The sequence below is a fragment of the Zingiber officinale genome, chromosome 3A (genome assembly GCF_018446385.1).
Source record: "Zingiber officinale cultivar Zhangliang chromosome 3A, Zo_v1.1, whole genome shotgun sequence".
NCBI classification, from domain to species: Eukaryota; Viridiplantae; Streptophyta; class Magnoliopsida; order Zingiberales; family Zingiberaceae; genus Zingiber; species Zingiber officinale.
The window spans coordinates 61,025,706-61,038,558 of NC_055990.1; the positions used below are offsets into that span (position 1 = coordinate 61,025,706).

General features: G+C 39.3%; 2 long non-coding RNA genes across 6 annotated transcripts; both read left to right on the forward strand.

Annotated features, from left to right (window-relative positions):
- The first annotated feature begins 3,209 nt into the window (after nucleotides 1-3,209).
- On the forward strand, nucleotides 3,210-3,984 carry LOC122053783. 2 transcript variants are annotated; one of them, XR_006132357.1, is made up of 4 exons: nucleotides 3,210-3,303; nucleotides 3,373-3,519; nucleotides 3,616-3,781; nucleotides 3,926-3,984. It is a non-coding gene; the product is annotated as an uncharacterized LOC122053783 (long non-coding RNA). The 2 variants fall into 2 exon arrangements; XR_006132356.1 differs by having other exon boundaries at nucleotides 3,216-3,303; nucleotides 3,386-3,519.
- Nucleotides 3,985-5,453: 1,469 nt separating this feature from the next.
- LOC122053784 lies at nucleotides 5,454-9,664 on the forward strand. 4 transcript variants are annotated; one of them, XR_006132359.1, is made up of 11 exons: nucleotides 5,454-5,518; nucleotides 6,053-6,110; nucleotides 6,207-7,225; nucleotides 7,310-7,462; nucleotides 7,592-7,877; nucleotides 8,007-8,248; nucleotides 8,383-8,575; nucleotides 8,667-8,924; nucleotides 9,022-9,372; nucleotides 9,453-9,500; nucleotides 9,606-9,664. It is a non-coding gene; the product is annotated as an uncharacterized LOC122053784 (long non-coding RNA). The 4 variants fall into 4 exon arrangements; XR_006132358.1 differs by having other exon boundaries at nucleotides 6,207-7,462; XR_006132361.1 differs by lacking the exon at nucleotides 6,053-6,110 and having other exon boundaries at nucleotides 5,460-5,518; nucleotides 7,147-7,462.
- Nucleotides 9,665-12,853: the final 3,189 nt, after the last annotated feature.

Below are 12,853 nucleotides of genomic sequence, written 5' to 3' on the forward strand. Positions count from 1 at the left end.
GGTGATTAGATCTGTTTATTGTTGAGGATCTTATGGTTAGGAATGTCTGTGATACGGACATTATGCGTCTTGGTTTTACCATTAGTTCTTGCGATGCCCTAGATGTTTTCATGGACTCGATGATTTGGGTATCATTAGGATGTTTGGATTGGTTTTCATTGTCTTTGTTGACGATGTGGTGATCTATTTCTGATCCGAGGTGGGCCACGTACACCATCTTCGTATAGTTCTAGAGATGTTTCGACGGAAACGTCTATATGTGAAGATCAGTAGTGCGTATTTTGGTTGTCTTCTGTGAGATGTTTGAGACACACGGTCACCAGTTGGAGTATACCGTGGTTCCACAGGAGATAGAGGTTGTTATCGTTGGGAGTAGTTGTAGTCTATACAGGAGACTCGCAACTTCCTTGGTTGGATCGATATGACAGACGATTCGTTGGGGGGTTTTTCCATGCATTGATATGCCAATGACACGCTTGACTAGGAAATGCGTGAAGTTTACGTGGTTCGAGGACTACGAGACCAACTTTTAGGAGCTGAGGCGGAGACTAGTGTCGGCTCCGGTTTTGGGTTACCTTTCTGGAGAGGACAGATATGTCCTCTACACCGACGCACCTATTCAGGGTTTGAGCACTGTTCTGATGCAGCACGATAGAATAGTCTCCTATGCTTCTCGACAGTTGTAGGAGCATGAGTAGAACTACCCAGTATATGACTTGTGGCTGGCCGTCATTATTTTGTGCCTTGAAGATTTGGCAGCCTTATCTATACAGTGTTAAATTTGAGATTCTCACGGACCATAAGAGTCTCAAATATTTGTTCACTTTGAAAGGAATCTAATCTCCGACAGGGAAGATGGATGGTGTTCCTAAAAGATTTTGATTGTACCATTAGCTATCACCCAGGAAAAGCTAATGTGGTTGTCGACGCACTTAGCCGGAAGTCTAGAGTGACTTTGGCTTGCCACCGAGTTGTGGCTACAGACAGAGCAGGGTATTCTTGTTACCATGGCTGCTTAGTTGTCGATCAGGACGAGGATCCGAGAGCCCTAGGCTGCTGATCAGTATTTGCAGTTTATTTGCAGCTAGATAGCTTCTGGGCAGCAGACCGAGTTCACACGAGACGAGAAGGGTGTTATACACTTTCGAGACAGGTTTTGCGTATTTCAGTCTCATCCGGTCTTATAGAAGTTACTTCCGGAGGCTCATCGCTCATGATTTGCTATCCACCCAGGTAGTACCCGTATGTACCAAGATTGAGGCGTTCCTAATGATGGAACAGTATGAAGAAAGACATCGCGGAATTTGTAGCTGGATGTCTTGTCTGTCAGCAGGTGAAGGCAGAGCACTAGATACCTGCTGGATTATTTCAGCAGATTCCTATTCCTAAGTGGGAATGGAACAGATTACCATGGATTTTGTGGTGAGTTTGCCGAGGAGACGATGAGGCTATGACACGATTTGGGGTAATCGTTGATTGATTAACCAAATCGGCGCACTTCTTGGCGATTCGGAAGTCGGAATTCCCTGGATCGATTGGCAGATCTGTATTACCGGGAGATCATCATATTATATGGTGTCCCTTTGACTATCATTTCGGATAGAGACCCTCGGTTTACGTCTCGATTCTAGCAGAGTCTGCAGCAGGCCTTGGGCATTCAGTTCTGTTTTAGTATAGCTTTCCATCCGTAGACAGATGGACAGTCAGAGCGGACCATACAGACTCTAGAGGATTTGTTGAGGTCACGTGTATTGGATTTTTGAGGCAGTTGGGAGGACCATTTGCCATTGGTATAATTCGCCTACAACAACGGTTTGCATTTGGCTATCCAGATGGCACCATTTGAAGCGTTGTATGGTAGGCCTTGTCGGACACCCACCCTCTGGGATGAGGTTGGGGAGGCCTAATTGTTGGGACCTTATAGAGCTCGGCATGAAGCAGACTTGGTCTGTAATATCAGACGGAGGAGGTGAAAGGCGCAGGACCGCCAGAAGAGTTATGCAAATCGGAGATGCAGACTCTTAGAGTTCTCTGCAAGTGACCATATTTTACTGCGAGTTGCACCCACGAAAGGGGTGAAGAGTTTCGGCCTTATCGGTGAGCTGGCTCCACGACACATTGGACCTTTTCCAGATCTCGGGAAGGATTGGAGCAGTAGCTTACGGGTTAGTACTATCGCCGTCCTTGGCAGGCGTGCATGACGTATTCCTTGTGTCTATGTTGAGGAGGTATATACCCAACCCGACACATGCGCTGACTGATATCTCAGTTCCAGTTCAACCTGACGTCACTTATGAGGGGTTCCGGTACAGATTCTAGACCGGAAAGAGCATCAGTTGCGGAACAAGACTATCCGGCTGGTTAAAGTCGGATGACAGCATCATATGGACGAGGAGGCTACTTGGGAGCTCGAGGATACTATTCGAGCTAGATACCCCCATATGTTCACATGAGGTATGTGGTTAAATTTATCGTTCAGTATCTATACTCTTTGCCTGTTGTTAGTATTTGCTGATGGTAGATAAGGAAATTTGGAGGACCAAATTTTTATTAGTGGGGGAGAATGTAAAATACGGGGAAAATGGCGAATATTAATAAGGGAATTTTCTGGAATTTTTAGAAATTTTATGGAAATTTTTCGGAGACCATATGGACCAGTTTACGGGGATAAAAATGGGGCCAGGAAAGCCTGTTTAGGCTACCCTATTTTAACGAGGAAAAGTTGAAATTTTGTTTTTAATTTTCCTTTTTTATTTTCTTTCTTTTTCTCCTTTTCCTCTCTTCCCATCGCCGTTTCCTTTTCCCCCCGCATGCCGCACCCCCTTTCCTCAACCGACCCGTGCCCTAAGGTGCCGACGCTGCCCACCGACGCGTCGCCGCCGCCTTTCCCCGCCGGTTCTCCTCCTGCGGTATAAAAGCTGTGGCTGAGGGTTTTTGCAACCCTTCCTTCTCTTCCCCTTCTTGTGCTGAGCCCTAGAGTTTTGCCGTCGGCGAGACTTTTGAGCCACCATCGACAATTATTTCCTTCTCCTCTTCCTCCATCTCGAGTGACCTAGCCGACTTCTTCCTTCCCGACGCCTTCTCTGCCCAAAGCCGAACGCCTCTTCCATCTGCTGATATCCGGTTCTTCTTTGATCAACGACGTCGTCGGCTATCGTCGGAGATGCGAAGCCCTTCTATCGCGGAGATCATGCCCTAGCCTCTTTGCAATGGTTTGGCAGCACAACGGCCACCTTCTGTGCCCTAGCCGCAGTCACCATGCTTTAGATCGCCAGGGATCGGAAACATGTGTTGATGACAAGGGTAGGTTCTTGAGTTGTTTTCACTTGATCCTCTCTAGCCTATACCCTAACACTGTCTATGATTGGGTAGCTGATCTTTATAGGGTTTGTTGGTGTCTGGAATTGTTGATTCTGCCTTGATCCGACACTGTGGCAGGAAGGTCTCTTTTCACGGCAGATCGACACACCTATATTGGTTAGGTTTGGATGGTTTGATCACGGTGAAGGTGACAGCAAGGTGAGTTAGGTTGTTGTTTGATCTATGATTTCCACCGACTGGTTCCAGAGGGATTTTATTTTTTGATCAGTGAGGTGTGCTTGGGCTGTTTGGCAGAGACTAGAAGGTGGTTGCTTGATTAGTGACTTCTTGCTTGATTCGGTTGATATCGGTGAGGAAAGATTTCAGCAAGATTTTGTGTTGTGGGTTGCTCTTTGATCCAGCAGCACCTTGGATTCGACAGGACCTCCTTCAGGCAGTACACGTTTTGGCTGAGCTTGAGGTATGGTTATGTATCGAATTATGGATAAATTGGATTACTAGATGGTTAGATTTATTAGGGTTTTACCCTAATTGAGCCTCAAGGATTTTTATTTGGTTATGCATTTGAGTGTAGTTAAATAAAATATTTATTTATTGGACACAGGACTTTGACGCGAGACGAATATCTCGACGTCGTATTTGGACCGGATTGGACTTTTCGATTGGAGGCGAGTACCTCTTGACTTATCTTTTATGATATTGTCATTTGGATATGCATTGTATTTTATAGCTACAAGCAATAATCATGTTTGTCTTTGGTATGTTAGTTTGATATCCATAGCATGTTCTGTTTAGTTGCTTGCTAGGTATCCATGTTTATACCTCGTGATTATTGCCATGAGTACTTTAGTTCCTAGAGTAAGTGACATACCATGCTTTACTGAGGTTAGGACTAGGTACTGGATTTTATTTCTGGCATGTGTATCTAGATTTTATGATAACTAGGTTTTTATGTCATACCTGGCTTGTATATCTCTATTTGTATATCATATATAATTCGTGTACCTAGACTTTGATTCTTTGATCTGTGCATATTGATGGTACATATGCTATGGAAGGGGGATATGTTTAGGATCTAGGTTGTTCTATCATAGAGGACCTGTATATCCTAGATCCGTGGATTTGACCTACTGATACTGTGGTACCCATATTATGTATATATGGATTTTTCTATGTTGATCAGGATATTCCATACTTATTATGTTCAGGACATAGGTTGTTGATATTCTATCTGACCTGTGTACTCTAGATCTTGGTATGTGACCGTCGATTTTATAGTACTCATTTTATATATATGGATATGGATATGTTGATCAGTTTTGCTATGCTTAGTGCCATGCATCATGATTGGATGCTGTGCGATTGTCGGCTCCACTATGGTTGAGCACATCGCCAGTTACATGTACTGCACACACCACCACTCATGGGTTAGTGGTATATCAGACAGGTGTGTGGCGGTTCTGCTGTTTGGCTCCGTTGGTCTGAGGGTGGCGGTTATGCTGTTTGGCTCCGTTGGCATTTAGTGTAGCAGCGTGGTAGCCGGCAGATGGTGGACTCTGTTTGGCTCCGTTGGTCGGGTAACTCGGCAGAGATTTCCTCCCCGTCATCGTGTACCGGGAGATGAGAGCATTGAGCTCCCCCATTTATGATTTGGGGTCACAGGACAGGAGTACTCCGACAGCATCCCGTCCACTCGGTCACTCATCAGGAGCAGTGACGACAGAGTGCACGGTTGTCACAGCCCTACCCACTCGATCTCGCCATTTGTGTGTGAGACGACTGACTGGCGTCAGGGGTGACCAGTACGCATCATTAGCATCATATGCATTGATGTATTTATATTCTTACGATTGTGTTTGTTGCATTTGGTTGCTGCATTTTGGTTGGATACATACTTTTGACCTGCATACAGGATTATTGACACTTTCGGTTTGACGACCCTTTTGTCTGGATAGGAGTTCCTGGTGAGTACAGCTTCCTCAGTTACCTTTCAGTTTTGCGTATTCCCTATATATGATTAGGAAGCTGTATTCCATGTTTGTTGCTGTTAGACTACTCATGTCCATTGGTATTCGCTGAGTTGTTGAACTCACCCCCGTTGATACTATCTTTTTCAGGTACCAGGTTGGTTTTGGTGTCGCTTGGAATATCCTGTCTGCTGGTCCCCACGTCACATCAGAAGACTTATCAGTTTCACGTATGTTTTGTTTGTTTATGTATCAGTTTGTTTAGCTCTGTACTCCGGTTTTATTTTTGGAGTGTTGATGTTGATATGTGGTATTTTGTATTTGTTATTGGTTGTGTAAGCCTAGCCGGCTAGCAGTCTTTGTGTTTTGGTTTTGTTCCAGCCGAGTGGGCTGATGATATATATATAACTGCGTGGTTGTGTGTATATATTCCAGCCGCCTGTGGCTGATGTATATTGTGTATATAGAAAGTTTCAGATTGTCCGCCGTACAGGGGAGGTGCTGCCGAAATTTCTTCGGACAGAGACTCCTCCGGGGCGTGACAATAACTCTTGATAGAGTTACATGGACACAATGCCATCGTTATGTCTTAATGGACACTGATGTTGTGCAACCATTTATTGAGTAAGTAAATGAATATTTACAATACATGGTTAGTTTAATATTGTGCCCCTTTTATAGGAGAACATATTATACTGAAACAAAATCTACTAAATGAACAGTATGCATATGACAGAACTTTATGTGAAGTTTCCACGTTACAGGTACCATCAACTTCAAAGTGTGCATAATGATACATTTCATACATGGTTCAAAACTCATGTAAGTTTTTATTTTGGTTTTATATTTAGAAATAAATTCATGATTTCATTCAACAAACTTCTCTGAAACTTATATGTGCATACTCATGTATTGTAGGTTGAAGAGCAGCTAAATGCAAGAAATTCTAACTTTTCAGAAGTAATCAAAGCATTAGCAATGAGCCCTAATCCTCGAGGGAGAAGTTTCAAGGCTTATATGATTAATGGATTTCATTTTCGTACAAAGGCTTTCGAAACTAGTAGAACAACTCAAAATAGTGGAGTAATGCTTAGGGCAAAAACTACTAGCTATGCTAGTAGGAAAGATAGGAATCCAATTGCTGGAGAAGTTATTTACTATGGAGTATTGAAAAATATTATTCAAGTACACTATAGTAATAGGATGAAGTTTGTTATGTTCAATTGTGATTGGGTTGATAATCAAAGAGGGAAAATGGAAGATGATTTCAAATTTACCTTGGTGAATTTTGATCATCTAATGTATAGAGATAATCAGATGGCGAATGAACCATTCATATTTGCTAATCAAGCAAAGCAAGTATTCTATAGCAATGATCCAGTGGAACCCAAATGGCATGTTGTTCTGAAAATGAGTCGCAGAGATAATTATGATGTTTACTCTTCTTTGGATCAAGCAGATTCATATTCTTCTCAAACTTTGGATGATAATATTCCTATTAGGGATGAGGATAATGCTTGGGTGAGGGAAGATTTAGTTGTTGATGGAGCCATTGATCTTGGACAAGACGAAGAAGTTGCAGAGAATGATGAAACATATTAGGATTGTTTATTGTATTGTTAATCTTTAATATACATTTTTATTTATTATTGAGTAGAGACTTGCTTTTTAATTGTATATTTCTATTTCATTTTTATTCTTCATTTATGCTTGATGCATAATCAATTTTTGAGTATTAATCTGATTTATTTATAATTTAATAAGTGGTCATCAATGTTTTCTTTTCCAAGTTTAGCTTCAAATGTGTAATTGATCTTTTTTGGCCTTTGGATTGATATGTTGATTTTTTTCATTATAGGTCATCATGGCTAGACAAAAAAAGAAAGGGACAACCATGTTGGAAAAATTAAATGGTGATCAAACAAATGTGGTAAAAGGTAATATATCTCAAGTGCATCCTTCTACACGTGTAATAGAGAAGCCGCAACAACAAAGGCCAAATAACATATTACGTCCAATAGTTCATCATCCACAAACAAGATCCAAGCATCAATCACAAGTTCAACAAGCATCAACATTGCAAGCTCAAACTTTGGAGCTCATTGATGAACTACAAAACTCGCAATCAATTGATCCACCTAATTCACAACCTGAATTAACCTTGCCAAATTCAGGTTAGTTTATATTGATTTCCGAAGTTTTCAATTATTTTTTAAATTTCTTGTATTATTTGTCACCTCTCTTTGTTGGTTCTTTTTTACTTATTGTAATTTATAAGTCTTTTACATTTGTTGAATTTCTAGGAGAAACTAATAATGGAGTGACTAAAAAACAAGGAAGAGGCCCTGCTCAGGGTAATTTATCTCAAGTGCATCCTCCCACACGTGTACTAGAGAAACCACAACAACAAAGACCAAATAATATGTTACGTCCAAGTTCATCGTCCACAAACAAGATCCAAGCATCAATCACAAGTTCAACAAGTATCAACATTGCAAGCTCAAACTTTGGAGCTCATTGATGAACAACAAAATTCACAATCAATTGATCCACCTAATTTACAACCTAGTTTAACCTTGCCAAATTCAGGTTAGTTTATATAGATTTCTAAAGTGTTCAATTATTTTTTAAATTTCTCATATTCTTTATCACCTCTCTTTGTTGGTTCTTTTTTACTTATTGTAATTTACAAGTCTTTTACGTTTGTTGAATTTATAGGAGAAACTAACAATGAAGTTACTAAAAAGAGAGGAAGAGGCCCTGCTCAAGGGGATTTACATGCGGGTGAAAAGTTAATAGTTGATTTCAATGAATCATTCCAGGCTATTGGACCGAATGCAGGGAAGTATTCATCATTGCTTGGTCGAATTGCTCGTAATGGTGTCCAAGTTCCCTTAACATATGTGGAATGATCTGACATGCCCACACATGTTACAGATTATATCTGGAATGAAGTTCAAGTAAGTTCTCCATTTTTGCTCTATTATTAATCATATCATATGAACAATATGACAAAGCAATGTTTCTAACCTAGTTATAATAATTGTTTCTAAATATTTTTTAACTGTTCATATATCTCCTATAAATTATATAGGAGAACAGCAATGCCCCTCTAGCACATAAGTCTGTATGTCTTAAATCTATTGGCGACAAATGGAGAAAGTGGAAGAATAGAATTAAAACTGATTATTTTAATGGAAAGACGTATGACCAATTGTTAACCAATGTTCCTAATCGTGTTGAACCTGAGCAATGGAGGATTCTCATCGAGTACAGACAAATTTCAAGTAATTTCTTATCTCAAATAACATTGTTTATGTTTTTTAATTATTGTCATTATAACCTATTCAAAAAATCTCTATTTTTTTTGTTTTTAAGGAAATTTCAAAGAAAAATGCACTCAATAGAGAACTTGCGGGGCCAATACATAGGACCGGAAGGACTTCGATGCCTAACTTCAAAATAAAAGCATGTATAATTATAATATACTATATTTTTTTGGTAACAAATTTATAAAGATTTGTCATTTTTATATAGTTGGCAGCTGATGGAAAGTCAACTGATCCCTTAACAACATACATTGAGGCTCGTTCTAAAAATGGAGTTCCAGCTGATGCCGAGGCTGCAAATTTAATAGTAAACACATTCATTTATAATTCTTATATTATTTTAGACATTATCATTTTGTTTACTTGTGAAGGATCTATATTTATTGATGTTAATAAACATCTAGGGTCAAATGCAAGAAAAGTTATCAGCGGTACCTATTGAGGATCAAACACCTGAGTTGAGACAGAAGATTTTCAATAGTTTCATGGGAAATCAAAGTCATGGTTATGTTCGCACTATGGGTTTAGGTCATAGTCCTTCTGATATGCGTACTCACCCTTTGTTATCCAATGAACATTCAAATGAGTTAATAAAAATGGCTACGGAGAAAGCTGTAGCAGAGTGTATGAAAGTAGTGACTCCTTTCCTAAACCAAATGAAATCTCAAATAGATGCACTTCAATCAAAGTTAGAGAATCATGAATCCCCATTGACTCATCTTGGTATGGAATCCGGTGAATTTAGAAATCAAAAGGTATCTTTACTTTATTTAAATAACTGACTTTTATAATGAATTTTGAAAGTTTTGTGATACATACATTATTTTTTATTTAGGTTGCAGATAATATTATTTCACATGAACAAGGATTGTAAAACTAACAGGTACATTGGTAGTTGTTTTCATAAGAATTTTTTTTTATTTTATTAACAATTTTGGTGATGTAGTAGTGTACATATTTTTAAGCTATAGATAAATTTATTTTACAGGTGCAACAACTTGAAAGGCACAAAGATATTGACAAACACATAAATCATCATTTCTTATTACGAGATGAAGAGGTTTGTTTAACTTGGGGTTGTTTATGTTGTATATATATATAGTTGCAAGAAAGAGGATTATGTGTTAGATGAAGAGATTTCTTATTGAAATGTTCTATTTATTGATTTTTTTTTTAACATTATATATTATAAATCATCTTTACCTCTAATAAGAATTTTTTTTTATGTTCATGATTCTGGTGAAGAAGGATTATAGAAGTTATCTCTAGATCACGAGGAGTTGTTCTTTAGACTTTCTTTTATGTAACTTTCATGGGAACAATTGTTTTTTTTTTGGATGAATGTTGGATGTACTTCAAATAATGATTATAGAATTTTATATTGTGGATATCATTTTTAATTTATAAAAAGAGAATTTTTCCTTTTGTTTTGAAATGACAATTTATTAGATTTAATCTAGATTAATTTGTATAATAAATGTTCTTTAAAGATTATTAATTTTTATCATAATTGTTGCATTTAACAAGTTAAAATATTAGGGACAGTAATTTACTGTCTTCACTTCTATTTGAGACAACACATTACCATCTCAATTTAGTGTCTTTAGTTTTTTTCACAGGATAAGACACAACATTTGAGACAAAACAATAACTGTCTTAAATACTTTTGGGACAATTAAATAACTGTCTCATCACCGTCTTAAATAGTATTTGAGACAGTACAACTGTCTCAATATTTTTTTGAGACGCTTGTATTAGGGACGACTACATTACTGTCTCATCACCGTCTCAAAAACATTTTGAAACACTAAATTTATAATTTAAGACACATTTTGTTGTGTCTCAAAAGCCTAGTTTTCTAGTAGTGTTTCAACACTTATCTTGAGCTATGTGACATACTTAAAAAATTCCATACCAATCCCCCAGGAGGTATGACAATCATCTACGAAGTCGAATTTAGCAGTAAACTAAGGTGTCAGAAACTCACCAAAAACTATGCTGACTCAGTTAGATATGGATGTCAATGCCAACTACTATATTCTTTTAGAAAAGAAAACATTAACTTTGAAAATATGTCCAACAAACTATAGAGGAAGGACTTATTACGTATTTATTTTAATGAATTATGGGCATCTACCCGGACTTTGGGTGACATACTTTGTTCTACTTCCCAAAGAAATTGGGTGACATAATAGTTCAAGTACTCAAAGAAGTGGAAACATTTGTGATATGTACTTTTGAAAGTTCCCTACCAGAGTGGCTAAATATGAAGATAGAACTAGTCAAACATTTGATCAAGATAGATGTTCATAACATAACTGGTCTTGAGGTAGAACTTGAAGAATATCTTTTTGAACCTGATCTGGAATGAGTAGAACATTCAATAATAGATCAACTTAAACACCGACGAGCTAAAACAATTGGTTCTGGGATCAGCAGGAAAATCTAGATGCTTACATCCTAGTTGGTAAACTTACACCAAAAGATTTACTGGCTAAAAGACATGGAAACTAGAATGCTTCCATTTACTTTCTCATATGACCCTTTTTCTGTTAGAGTGTATACTAAAAGTCTAGCTTTTTGTATAAACATTTAAGAATCACATTGGTCAAATACCTACATTTATATGCTAAGTGTAGTTGCTCAATTAATTTATATTGTAGATAACATGGTGTGTGGTGTCACACACAGAAGATCATGTTATCAATTCCTTATAAATTATAAATAGTAGTTTACGACTAAGATGGAAAGGAACAAACCATTAGAATAGTTGTAGTGTAATTATGTATTAGTTTATCTTGACTAATAAATTATGTTGGTGCGGGAAGCATCCGACGATCGACCGTTGTTTTGATAATGGCAAAGGAACTCAAAGTTAAGTTGTTTTGTGATCTAACGTACTTAATTGAGTGTTTCAGGAAAGTCCTAATTGTGGTTAGGCAGGTGGAAAACCCTAGGGGGCGGTAACCTTAGGTCATAGGGGGTGGTAACCCTATGTGGAAAGTCTTGGCGGGTCGAGGGCTTCAGGCAAAAGTCCTAGGGGGTAACCCTAGGTGGAAAGTCCTGGTGTCGCGAACCAAGTGAAAGACTGGACTGGTTGGGGAGTCGACGTCTAGCAGAAAGTCCGGAAGCGTCGAACGCTGAGCAAAAGTCCAGTCGATCTGGAGGATCGCACTGGCAACAGGTAAATCTCCTGAGTAGAGTAGGTGAGGACGCGTTCCCTGTAGAGGGAACAGTAGGCGTCGGGTCGACCTAGGATTTCCGGTTGGAAATTCGAAGTCAGACTCGGACAGTCCGTTGACTGTCAATATTTTGGTTACTATAATTATCATGTGCTAACTTTGTTTTGCAGGGTATGTGTTTGGGACTAACACATTTTGCAGGAACAAAGGAGCATGTTCCACCTCGGATGAACAGTGTCCGAGGCGCCTCCATGGAGCTTGGAGGCGCCTCGGGTGCCTAGCCCAAGCCAGCTGTCCAGAGACGCTGGAGGCGCCTCGGAGGTCACTGGAGGTGCCTTGGACCAGGCGTTGGAGGCACCTTGGAGCAGCTTGGAGGCACCTTCAATGGGATAAGGCGCGACCAGATCAGAGCTGATCCACGCGTGCGACTCGGCGGCCTGGAGGCGCCTCGGACAGGCTTGGAGGTGCCTCCAACACTGTTTATAAGGAGGGTTCGAGCAGCAGCCTAACACATCAATTGCTAAACGATCCTTCGACTATTTGCTGCTCAAGAGATGACCCAGAAGTGCTGAAGCGACGCCCCGACAAGCAGAAGCTGCAATTCTACTATTCTTTGTTGTCGGTATAAGATTACTATTGTTTTATTTATATTGCATTGCTGTAAAACTTTTAACGATTATAGTTGTTGCCCAAAGTAAACACTCAAGGAGCGTGGGCCTTGGAGTAGGAGTCGCCACAGGCTCCGAACCAAGTAAATACTTGTGTTCGCGTTTGTTGTCTTTTATTTCCGCTGCTTTAAACTCGATTAGTGTTTTACGAATACGAAACAAAATAGCCACGAGCGCTATTCACCACCCCTCTAGCGCTTCTCGATTCAACAATAGGTATCAGATCGGGGTCACGTTGATCTGGTGCAACCACCAATCACGGAATTTTTTTTTGTGGTATTTTTCAGTTTTACGGAGTCAATTAGAATTAGCTTAATAGCTATATTCTAATTTTTTTTTTTTCGAATTGGTTTTTGCTTGAGGCTGGTGCAACACCACTCGAGTTC